The sequence below is a fragment of the Sus scrofa genome, chromosome 5 (genome assembly GCF_000003025.6).
Source record: "Sus scrofa isolate TJ Tabasco breed Duroc chromosome 5, Sscrofa11.1, whole genome shotgun sequence".
NCBI classification, from domain to species: Eukaryota; Metazoa; Chordata; class Mammalia; order Artiodactyla; family Suidae; genus Sus; species Sus scrofa.
Genome location: NC_010447.5, coordinates 68,413,108 through 68,426,284, shown reverse-complemented (window position 1 = coordinate 68,426,284; position 13,177 = coordinate 68,413,108). Strand labels below are relative to the sequence as shown.

At 37.3% G+C, this 13,177-nt stretch overlaps 1 protein-coding gene across 26 annotated transcripts in view; it reads right to left on the bottom strand.

The window, feature by feature from the left end:
* The window catches only part of ERC1 (ELKS/RAB6-interacting/CAST family member 1), a 384,984-nt gene that overhangs the window by 182,421 nt on the left and 189,386 nt on the right, over positions 1 to 13,177 (bottom strand). The window lies entirely within an intron of this gene.

Here is a 13,177-nt window from a genome sequence, read left to right as displayed (position 1 = left end):
AAAAAGACAAAAAAAAAAAAAAAAAAAAAAAAAAAAAAAAAAAAAAAGAAATACACCTCTCATCTTCTCCCGACTATAATCCTCAGTTTTCATCAGAATGAGGGTTAGGACATCAGTTCAAAAAGTAACTCTGGCACTGGCAATCCCTTAAGTAATTTATTTGGAAATGGTGCTGAAACTCCAATGGAAATATTAATATAATGCAGATAAAAACATAAGGAATGAAATCAGAGTATTTATAGAAAGATTTTAGGAAATAAAAGTTATAAACTTGACTAGTAACAGATGCAGTATAAACATAAATGAGTCATTTTTATTCGTTCAAAGTAATATTCTTCTGTTTATACCACTACAAAGAATTTCTTCTTAAAGAAACAGCTAGAATTCAAGCAGATAATTTTGTGCTCTAAAGCCATGTAGGTAGAGTTTTTTCAAGGATGGCAGGAAGACAAAAAGAAAACTATGTGACCAGATAGAGAAAAGACAGATGCTTTTAAAAGACCTGTAAAAGCAACAGAGGGAAAGAAGACAGAATGCTACAACACAAGACATCAAGAGAGCAAGTTTGTACTTGGAGTTATTTCCACTTACTCTGGGTGGTTCCAAGATCACAAGTATTAAAAAAAAAAAAAAAGTTCATTTTAATTCAGAAGCAAAAAATATGCTGACAAAAGTGTCTGTTATTACCTAAAAGCAACCTCAACCAGATAATAATACCGTCGAGTACACCAATCACAAAAGTTTATGTCAGTTTGCCAATTGACAAGAAAAAATCTTTGTTAAAATCCTTTTCGGAAGTAGAGGTGGGTGTAGGTAGACTGGTAACAGCTGTTAAACATGGACAGTAAACAGATACACTTAGTTTTTCGGCACTTGAATTATTTTTTTTCCTTTTTTTTTTTTTGTCTTTTTGCCATTTTCTTGGGCTGCTCTCTCGGCATACGGAGGTTCCCAGGCTAGGGGTCTAATCGGAGCTGTAGCTGCTGGTCTACACCAGAGCCACGACAATGCGGGATCCAAGCAGCGTCTGCAACCTACACCACAGCTCACAGCAATGCCAGATCCTTAACCCACTGAGCAAGGCCAGGGATCGAACCCGCAACCCCATGGTTCCTAGTCGGATTCGTTAACCACTGAGCCACGACAGGAACTCCCACTTGAATTTTTTTACTTTGTGTATCTTTTCAGGCATGATCAAGTTAATGTTCTCAGCTAACAGCATCCAGGCAGCCCCAGCTGCTGTGGGAATTTACGGTAATTATGCAGACCTCTTTGGATATGTATTCACATATCTGCAAGCTTTACATGAACAAAGACTGCAGCCTGCCTTTTTGAAAAGTATCAATAAGGTTGATTCCATATTATCAGTTTAATTCAAGTAAAACATTATCTAAAACTAGATTGAAATGATACCCATTGTATGTTCTCATAACACAAAATCAGTAATCAACAACACCATTTACAGAAGCTCTAATAAAGCGTAAGATGCATCTACCTTCTATGAACTTAAGCCTATCTCACAAAATCTCCCTCCCATCCTGCTTTCATTGCTCCAGGCAAGCAACTGTATCAATTTCTTGTACACCTTAAAGAGATATTTTATATATACACAAGCAAGCATGTATAAATAAACTATTTTCCTTTTTCTATACAAAGGGAAGCCTACTCTACACATATCTCATGTGTTCAAAAATTCTGGCAACCTTTTATTGAAATACCACGTAAGTATAGAAAAATACACCAACAATAAATGAGCAGTCTAAAGAATTCTAAGTGAACAAACCTACATAAAGAGCAATAACCAGAATATCATCAGGACTCCCAAACTCTGCCCATGTCCCCTTTCTGGATAAAGCGGAACCATTATTCTAACACTCTTGATTTGTCATGCCTATTTATACAAATGGAATTACACAGTATATAATTTTAAGCACAGATTTTTTTCCCTACAAGTGTTATGTCTCTAAGATTCACCTACATTGTTGGGTAAAATTGCAGTTCCTTAATTCTCATAAATGTTTGATATTCCACTGTGAAAAACAGCAAAATTTACTGAAGCCACTTCTGATAAGCAGAAGTTTTAAATTTTAGTGGAGTTTAACAAAATTTTTCCTACATACATGTTTACGTTCAGGGCTTTTTGTATAATGAATAAGAAAATTTTGGCTACCTCAAGGTCATGAGAATATTATTCTACTCTTTCTTCTAAATCCTTTATTGGATTATATGTTCACATTTAAGTATACAACTTATATGTGACTGATTTTTTAATATGGTATAATGGTCAGACCCACTTTTATCAATATGGCTATCCAATAGATTCAGCACTGTTAACTGCAGAAAGACTTCACAATCATGTTAGGAAGGTACTTTTGGCCTACTTGGCAAAAGATCGTAAGTTACTTAAAGACTATTTAGAAATTATAGGAAAAATAATTTAACAATGCTTTGTATTGCGTGTAACCACTTTTAAATTTCATGAATGAGCAATGTAAATATCATATGAAAAAAGGTATATGTATATATTCCACAGCTAAAAGCAAAACACACACTTACAGACTCTTTATTCCAGAGTTAAAAAAGCATAATCTTTAATAATAAAGACTGACTGGGGAGTTCCCATCATGGCGCAGTGGAAACAAATCCAACTAGGAACCATGAGGTTGCGGGTTTGATCCCTGGCCTCGTTCAGTGGGTTAAGGATCCAGCGTTGCGGTGAGCTGTGGTGTAGATCACAGACATGGCTCGGATCTGGCATTGCTATGGCTGTGGTGTAGGCTGGCAGCTGTAGCTCTGAGTAGACTCCTAGTCTGGGAACCTCCATATGCCGTGGGTACAGCCCTAAAAAGACAGAAAGACCAAAAAAAAAAAAAAAAAAAAAAAAGGCTGACTGCTTACTCTTGAAGACCAGGATCAAGAACAAGATCAGTATCTGTTCTCACAACTTCTATTTAATATTGTAGTACAGTTGATAGCAGTAAAAAGCCACAAAAAATTTAAAGGCATCCACCTTAGAGAGGAAGACTTCCTCTAGTTAAAGATGATATAATTTTATATATAGAAAAATACTAAGGAATTCATTTTAAAAAGTAAACAAGTATACAAAAGTTGCAGGATACAAGGTCAACATACAAAAATCAATTGTATGTCTCTATATAGGCAATGTTTATTCCAAAAATGAAATTAAGAAAACAATTACATTTACAATAGCATCAAAAAAAGAGGAAATACCTTGGTATAAATTTAACAAAAAAAAAGCAACACATGTATATTGGAAATCACAAAAGATTGTTGAAATAAAGATTTAAATAAAGATGATACGTTCATGGATCAAAAGACTTAAGATAGTAATACTCTCTAAACTGATCTACAGGCTCAACAAAATCCCTGTAAAAGCTCTCTTGTCAGAAACTGACAAGCTGACTCTAAAACTCAATGAAAATGAAAGAGAGCCAAAATAAGAAAAGTAATCTGAAAAAAGAAACAAAGTTGAAGGACTCATAGTTCTTAACTTCAAAATTATTAGAACTTCAGGGTGGTACTGGCATAAGGATGGACAAAGAGACCAATAAAAAAGAACTGAGAATCCAGAGATAAACCCTAACTTGCATGGTAAATTGATTTTTGACAAGAGTGCCAGGGCAATTCAATGAGGGAAGAATATTCTTTTGATGGAAAGGTGCTTGGACAATTGCCCTATTGCTTTTCATTTTAAAGTTCCCATGCCATTAACTTTTTTTTTTCATTTTTAAGGTTTTACTGAAGTAGAGTTGATTTTTAAGGTTGTGATGGTTTCTGCTGCACAATAAAGTGATTCAGTTACACATGTACACACATCCATCCTTTTTCAGATTCTTTTCCCACGTAGATTATCATAGAATATTGGGTAGAGTTCCCTGTGCTATATACAGCAAGTCCCCAATGACCAGTCATTACATACATCAGTGTCATACCATTAACTTCTTGACAAAAATGGGCCACTTGTCCTACAGAATGCCCCACATTTTGGATTCAGTTGACTTTTTTTTTTTTTTAGGGCCGCACCCACGGCATATGGAAGTTCCAAGGTTAGGGGTTGAACTGGAGCTGTAGCTGCCGGCCTATGTCACAGCCACACCAACGCAGCATCCAAGCCGTGTCTGCAACCTACACCACAGCTCACGGCAACACCAGGTCCTTAACCCACTGAGTGAGGCCAGGGATCCAACCCGAACTTCATGGTTCCTAGTCGAATTCATTTCCACTGAGCCACGATAGGAACTCCTGACTTTTTTTTATGATTCCTTTAACCTGAAAGTTATGTATAAAGCTTCCATGAGGTTTGAGTTTGTTTTGTCTTTTTGACCACAGTACTCCATGGGTTACACTATATCACACAAAGAGACACCCAATGATTGTCCTTTTCACATTTAGCTGTAACACTGATCAGTGGGTTCAGATTACTTCATTATCAATTTCTCGGCTTTTACCAGATTCTTTTATCACATCAATAATGATAACAGTAATTAAACATTTCATTTGTTTTGGGGGCATTTGTGCTGCTTCTTCCTTGAAAGCCTCAGTCAAATCTCTGCACACACTCCCCCGACCCCCACCGGCTTGTTTTTCTTATTCTTCTTGATTTGGAGGTGTTTCAAACATACAAATGAACAAATATTCTAGATAACTTTCATCAATTTCATGCACAGCAAATTTCTTCTCCCAATGTGTGGCTTATGTGTTACTTTCATTATGGTTTTTTGATGATCAGAAATATCTTAAATTAATATAATCAAATTTACTACACTTTTATGTAACTTTTATATCTTGCTTAAGAAATCTTTTCCTAGAAACTCATGGACTTGGAGTACAGACTTGTGGTTGCTGAGGGGGAATGGGAGGGGGAGGGAGTGGGATGGACTGGGAATCGGGGTTAAGAGATGCAATCTATTGCTTTTGGAATGGATAAGCAATGAGATCCTGCTGTATAGCATTGGGAATTGTATCTAGTCACTTACGAAGGAGCATGATGGAAGATATGTGAGAAAAAGAATGTATATATGTACGTGTGACTGGGTCACTTTGCTGTACAGTAGAAAATTGACAGAACACTGTAAACCAGATATAATGGAAAAAAATAATTTAAAACAAGAAAGAAATCTTTTCCTATAGCCAAGATCAAGTGATATTTCCTGCTTTTATTTTGCCATCAGTAGCAGATGAAATTGGTGGTTCCAATCATCATTCTTCTATAGTATTTGTATACATACATCTACATCCTTGCTATGACCTCATGGTGGGCACAGTACACTTCTCTGACCCTTGACTTTGGCATGGCTGTGTCACTTGCTTTGCGCAGTGTGATGTTAACAGCCCAGACACAAGTTGAGGCTTACAGCATGCGGGTTGCATTTCCACCACTGCCAAAAAAACAAAATTCTGAGCAGCTGCTGCATCTCAGCTGGGTCCTTGAATGAGCCATGTAAGGCACAGACACCTCAGCCAACAACTAAAACAAAGCTAACTATACTAACGCCCCACTGAGAAATAAATGCTTATTAATTAGTATTAGTATTAGTCAGGTTCTCCAGGGAATCAATTAGATATATACTGAATTCAATATATGTATGTGTATATACACATGCACACTGTTTTCAGTATATATCCTATTGGCTCTGTTTCTCTGGAGAACCCTGATAAGCACACAAAATAAAGTTTGACCAGATTATCTGGGCACCTCATGGCCCATCACGAGTTAACATATCAAAATAGTCACAATTTGCTACTGTTATTCTGTGTTTGTTATTCAATACCTGACTGAGAAGCTTTCCAAAAGTTTGAAGTATTGCATTTCACATTTAGTCTTTAATCAACCTGGAGTTGATTTTGTTATGGTGTGAGGTAGGGGTCCTATTCATTCTTCACTATAGGGATATCCAATGTCTCAGTACCCATTCATTGAAAAATCCATTCTATAGTCACTTTTGAGATTCATCAGGTATCCCCATAAGCATGGGTATGTTTCTGTGCTTTCTATTATGATCCACTGGTTTGCCTATTCCTACAATGAAACCACGCTGTCATAATTGTTATAGCTTTATGAGGTGTGATATCTAAGAAAAAGGTATACTCTTTTCAAGAGCATCTTCTTGAATTTCTGAGTCTACCACAGTCCAGACACTACTCTAGAACAATTCATGAAAGAGACACATTTAACACTTCAATATCTTTCAAAAAAGCTTTATAATTTTCACCATAATTATCTTGAACATTCTAATAATATTTATTCCTTGGTACTTTATACCCTTTTAATGTTATATTAAATAGGGTCTTTTTTAATTTTCATTTTTGCGCAGACCATAGAAATGCAATTGGTTTCCGTATATTGATTCTGTGTCTAGTAGCCTACTTAAATACTCTTTATGGATATTTTTTACTTACTATGTAGACAACTATATCATATCTTAATGACAGTTTTCTCTCTTACCTTCCAATTCTTAAGTATTTATTTCTCTTACTTGCCTTACTTCACGGACAAGAAAGTCTATGAAAATATTGACAGCATGCCCTCTATCTTATTCCTGATCATAAAAAGAATACTTTAAAAGTTTTACCCAATAGCATCCTTTAACAGGCTAAGGAAATTCCCATCTACTGCTAGCTAGTTAAGAATTTTTTAAACTGTAAATTAATGTAAAATTTCTGCATTTCTTGAGATAATGATACGACTTTTCTCCAATCATATTTTAATGTGCCAGACTACAGTAATTAGTCTTCTAATGATACCAATCATGAACTCCTAGAATAACCTAACCTCTTCAAGCATATCCTCCTTTTTCACATACACTAATTTTGGATCGGAAATATTTTAAGAATTTTTGTATGTATGTTCATGGTTGAAACAGGCCTAAAGTTTTCCTTTCTTGTATTAGCTTTGTCAAATTCTGATATAAAGTTATGATAGCCCTAAAATATGTCCTTTTTTATTTTATGAAGCTGTTCCTGTAAGACTGAAATTATTTGGTCCTTGTATGCTTATTAAAAAATCACCAACATAACTCTCTGGGCTTGAAATTTGTGGGAAAAAATTTTATTACCAACTCTTTTTCAGGTTTTCTTTTTCATATTTAGCTACTTTTGCTAAGTTCCGTTTTTCTTGGCATTTGCTCACTTAGTCTAAATTTTCAAATGTACTGGCAAAGACACCCTTGACTCTTTTAATACCTGCAGGATTTATAGCTATGAGCCTTTTATCACTCCAAAAGTTGCTCACTGTGCCTTCTTTCTTTTTCTCTTCTAAGTCTCACCAAAGGCCAATTTTCTTAGTGCTTTCAAAGGGCCAATTTTGGGCATTGTGGATTCTTTTCATAAAAAGGGGTGAGTACTAGTCATCTATTAGACTCTCCAACTTGGGCTACCATGAACCTTGTCTTTCGTCCTGCCAATATACAAAAACCAACATTCAAGTTCAACAGCTTATCAAGTACTTATCTTTGAATTCCCTTTCTATTCATCCTCTGACTTGAGAATTTTCAGCTTTCTTGCTAACTTATGAATGCATATTTTATCACCCATCTTCAACTGTTTCTGTGGAAGTTATTTTCCCAGCATCTAGTCTGCCATGGTTGCAGACATATTTTACCTTTCATTCTACTCTTAAACTTATAGAATTTTTTGTGTTAGTAAAACATAATTTTCTTAAAGATTGCTTAATTTCCCCATCCATTGAGTGGCAGAGCCTCAAAGGTATTTCTACCTCAGATCATACATACATCCAAATAGGTTTTAAAGCATTTTAGCATTTAATTCAAGAATGATACCATAAACCAGGATTTCTAAATAATCACCTGATTTGTGCTCTGGCTGCAAGCCAGGAAACCGATTCAAAGCCAAAATGAAATTCTTCACTTTCTGTTACTCTTCCCCAATCCCAGAGACATTCAGCTATCTCCCCTTGGATATCCACCCCATTCTATGCCCATCACACAGCAGCGGTTGTAGAGTCACTGAGAAATGAAGGTAATGAAAGCTGAGTAGAAGAAGCATACATACCACATCAAACAATGAAGAAATTCTCCACAATTTTAAAATACGCTCCAGGTCACAGTATGATTTTCAAAAGCGTATGTTTTAAGACATTAAAAAAAAAAAGACCAGAGTTGGGATTCAAATACGTAACCTAACTGCCTCCACTAACACATTAAGGAGAAAAAAGCACAGGGCCTGAAAGAGTGCAGTGCCAGCAGGACCAGATGGTTTGCTTAAATCACAAGCTAATAAACTTTTAATCAGAATAAGAAGGGAACAAATTATGGCTTTACTACAGACCCATTTTCCTTAAAAAAGCAAAGCAACTGGATGCCTCAGGTGCTGGCAAAGACTACACCTTCAGGTGTCCCACCTTCTTCTGTTCCATGATCAAGAGCAAAACTTTCTGTAGTTTCCAAGATGCTAATGGAAAATCTTGTTATACCTTCTTGAGAAGATAAGAGGCAGATGTCTCCAAAGGGGGGGGGGGGGAATGACTAGAAGAAAAAAGGAGAGGTACAAAAAGAAGGTTATCTAGAGGCTAAGCCTTCACTGTGTAAGCCAGAATTTCATATAAGAACACCAGTTTCCTGATGTCAACACAATTCTAGATTTAGAACCACTCTGCTGGAGTTTCCATCGTGGCTCAGCAGTTAATGAACCTGACTGGCATCCATGAGGATGCAGGTTTGATCCCGGGCCTCGTTCAGTGGGTTAAGGATCTGGCATTGCCATGAGCTGTGGTGTAGGTTGCAGATGAGGCTCGGATCCCGCCCGCATTGCTGCGGCCCTGGAGTAGGCTGGTGGCCACAGCTCTGATTGGACCCCTGGCCCAGGAACCTCCATATGCTGCAGGTGCAGCCCTAAAAGAAAGGAGCCTACCCCCACCAAAAAAAACCCCACACCACTCTGTTATGATTACAAAAAAGTTACCTAGCTCCTGAGCTGAGAAGCATGTTTGAAGGACTAATGAGAACCACCTACATACCTACAAGCTTACACCCCACTATACTTGGCAAATAAGCCACTTTAGGTACCTCACAACCACTACTAATGAGAATCTGAATTTACAGAATTCCCAAGAGAGTTATGCTAGTATTTACGTTACTTCTTATCTTCCCAATAAGTTATTTTTTTTTGCTAATGCATGGTTATTCTTCAATATTCATCAATTGTACAGTATTTTATGGATATGAAATAGCTATAGCTATTACAAAAATAACTATAATAATAGTAAGTTATATTATTTGAATAATTTGAAGTGTTCTAAGTACTAAAATCCTCACAATGATCCTATGAGGTGGATATAAGGTATTATTATTATCTTCAATTTTACAGAAGAGGAAACATGTTTAGAGATTTTAAGTGTCTTATTCCAGATCACACAGCCAGAGGAAGCAGAGCTGGGATTCCAACTCTGTATTTACTGTATTCACAGTCAACACTATTTTGCTCAATGAAGCAGGGTGCAGAAGTCCTAACAGAGCTTTCTGCAGTTATATCTAACAAATCCCTCCAGGGAGTGCTCCCATGCCCACTTTTGCATCTTTCAATCCTTCCCTCCTGCCCCCCAATTACTTAATCCCCTCCATGTGCCAGGTACTGTGTGCTACACCAGGAGGGTTTAATAGAAATACACATGCTTCCCTGTTGTCCTTGAGCTTAGAGACCACAAAGATCAAGTCACTGATTAATAACGTATAATCACAAATCATGAATAGTTTTATGTAAGAAAGTACAGGAATCCATAAGAGTAAGTGACAAGAAATCCTGATCTATGTTTTGTGGGCCTAGAGAAAGTTTCCCTAAGAAAGTCACGAGCAGGGGGGGAGGAAAACAGCATCCCAACTCCAGGGCAAACATGTTTAGTACCCTGAGATGGGAAAACATGTGCCTCTAACAGAGGATTAAAAAGACCAAAGTATCACAAGCCCTGAGAACAAGGGGAAGAAGGGTGCATATGTGACAGGAAGGGAGGAAGAGGCCAGATGCAGAAGGATTGTGCAGCCCATTTTTGGATTTTATCACCAAAACAACAAGAAGGTACCAAAGGATTTAACTAAATAGAGGAGCAGTAGTATTTAGAATGTTAAAATGAGAATGACTAAAGTAAACGGGAGTTTCCGTCGTGGCTCAGTGGTTAATGAATCCGACTAGAAACCATGAGGTTGCGGGTTTGATCCCTGGCCTTGCTCAGTGGGTCAAGGATCTGGCGTTGCCATGAGCTGTGGTATAGGTCGCAGATGCAGCTTGGATCCCGTGTTGCAGCGGCTCTGGCATAAGCCAGTGGCCACAGCTCTGATTAGACCCCTAGCCTGGGAACCTCCATATGCTGCAGGTGCGGCTAGAAAAGGCAAAAAATACAAAACAAAAACAAAAACAAAAAAACAAAAAAAAAAAAAACCAGCATGACTAAAATAATGGACTGAGGAATCTAAGCTTAACAGAGAGGGGCCAATGGATTAGCATAAAGTAAAAAGGGACAAAGCAGCTCAAATGATGTAGAAAGATAGCTGCAGAGGGAATGTAAAAAGTAAAATGACAGGCAACTGTGATCAGAGGATGCTATATGGGGTGGGTTTGGAGGATCCAGGTTGCCAGATACAGAATGAAGACAGGCAGTGGTGGCAGGAACCACTGAGAGGATGGACCAATGGGTTTTCTACACAGATGCTGAAGTCAGTGAGGCAGTAAAAGCCTTCCCTGAAAAGCCTCGGCAGTACAGCTGAATGGCATGCGCCTCGAAGAAGCAGAGCGTGATGGGGTAGTGTCTGAAGGTGTAACAGCAAACAAGATGGATGAGAGTCCTCCCTCCAACCTTAAGTTCAGAATAAACACATACTAATCACCAGAAAGGGCTGCTGTGAGTTTCCAGGGGGGAGGCCAGATTATACTTCCAGCAAAGAAAGGGGAAATGATTTAAGGAGGAAATTAATGTTTGTGCAAGGGCCTGGCACAAAGTAGACACTCAATGAGTATCTGCTGAATGGGTAAATAAATGAAGGTAGATGAATTTGTGAATTCTGGGGACCTAGGAGGAAATGCAGAAGGGGTAAGAAGAGGTGAATCTGGGAAAGGCAAGAAAGTAGTAAACAACACAGGACTGACAGTACAGAGCAGATGATCAGGGCTCTTTTGGAGGCTGGTAAAATCCAGGATGAGAGGTACAGTAAAAAGAACCCCCCTCCCCAGGTCCTCTGAAGAGGGTAGGCACTTTAATCAGATGCTGCTAAAATAAGAAGTTAAATTTTAAATTTTTTAAGTGCCCATTTAAATACATATATGACTGATAGTGTTAATGGTAACTTTCTGTTCTATTTAGTGAAATAAGATATAAGTGATTTTTGAGGTAATCTAATGATGACAGTAGTTAAACTTAGGAATTGCCACTATTTTTATCTTTTATTCCTGACTTTATCAAGAACCCAAATATGAGAAGTTACAGACACAGTACTGAAGAAGAAACCACAGAAACCGTATTTCCATAGTTCAGCTTTGGGGGGGGGGGTCACTAGATTTGACTTTTTATATATTGTTGGATTTCTCCAATAATTCAACAATGTCAAATAAAATCAGCAAATGACACTTTAAATAGTGAATGTGCTCCATGCATGGGGAATTTACAAAATGTTTTTAACAACCTCAAAATATGCTTCACATTCCCACAGGACACTGAACAATGCTTAATAACACATGTGGCTTACAAGTACCCACCCAGAAAAGCTGACTTGCAGGGCAGCCAAATTCATATTGATTGGCTGTATTCCTTCATAGCAGCTGCCTTTCAGTTTCTAGTAATATTATGCTGGGAAGATAAATTTTAAAAAAGTGGAAACACAACAACGTGACAGAAATGCTTCTTTTTCAAGCCATCTTAATTTTCCTTTTTTTTTTTTTTTTTTTTAAATCTCAGAGGGCTTGGGTAGATAAATCCTATAATAAGCCTGAAGAATCAGACAGAGTTCCCGTTGTGGCTCAGTGGTTAACATATCCAACTAGGAACCATGAGTTTGTGGATTCAATCCCTGGCTTTGCTCGGTGGGTTAAGGATCCGGTGTCGCCATGAGCTGTGGTGTAGGTTGCAGACGTGGCTCAGATCTGGCATTGCTGTGGCTCTGGCGTAGGCCAGCAGCTACAGCTCCGATTAGACCAATAAAATAAAATAAAATAAAATAAAATCTGGGTGAAAAATAAAATTTTCACAGCAAAGCAAACATCCCCCTGCTGGTAGGACTCTCAACATCTGAGTCACTAAGGATGGAAGAGGCTTTGGGAACAGCCAATGTTTATCTCACTGCGAGTTCTATTAGGTGATTTCTGGTGACAGAGTATCAAAACTAAAAGCTAAAAATCTGAATTAAATACTGAAAACTATTTTTTTCAGAAGACTATTACTTGATTAATGTTTCCTGTAATTTGTTTATTTTAGCAACAAACAGGTTGCGGTAGAACCAAGTGAAATATAAAATTGATAATTTCCTGGATCCACATAAACCCCATTGCTCTTTTTCTACTCCTGAAAGAAAGGAGGACAGAGATCATCTAAATGACATCATATTTTCTTTTCCAGCAGCAGTACCAAGGAGACATGGCAACCATCATTTTATACTCTTCTGCACCTTGGTGAGTTAAGTCAGGAAAAGAAATACAAAATAAGGAGGAATCACAAGCTTTTCTTTGAACTTTGAGCTCTGATAAGTTCTCTCCTGAAAAAAAAATTTTTTTTCTGCATGGCTAGAAAGTCAAGATAATAGGATACAGTATATGTTAGGAAAGCTAAGTAAGTTGTCTAGGTTTGGGAAAGAAATTTCCTCCTTAGGTGAATTACTTGGTTATTTCACGTGACAAAAACATTAATTCTACTTTATTACAAAAAAATAGCAATCCACTCGCTGGCATGAAGTCACCAACAGGGAACAGAGTGTTTAGGGCTTGAGCCTTTTCTCTAAGGTCAAATGAATAATTTGAATAAAACAGCTTCATACTGTTTCCTTAAGTTTTCAACAATAAAAATAAAAATTTACTGGCATTTTAACTGAACATTTTAATCCTTGTTTGCATTGCTAAAAAAATTCAAACAGCTACCTAGAGGTAAAGAGGGTGATTATTTCATTAATTAGAGATATATTTTGTGGAGAAAACATATCATTTCAATCAACGCCTGAAAATG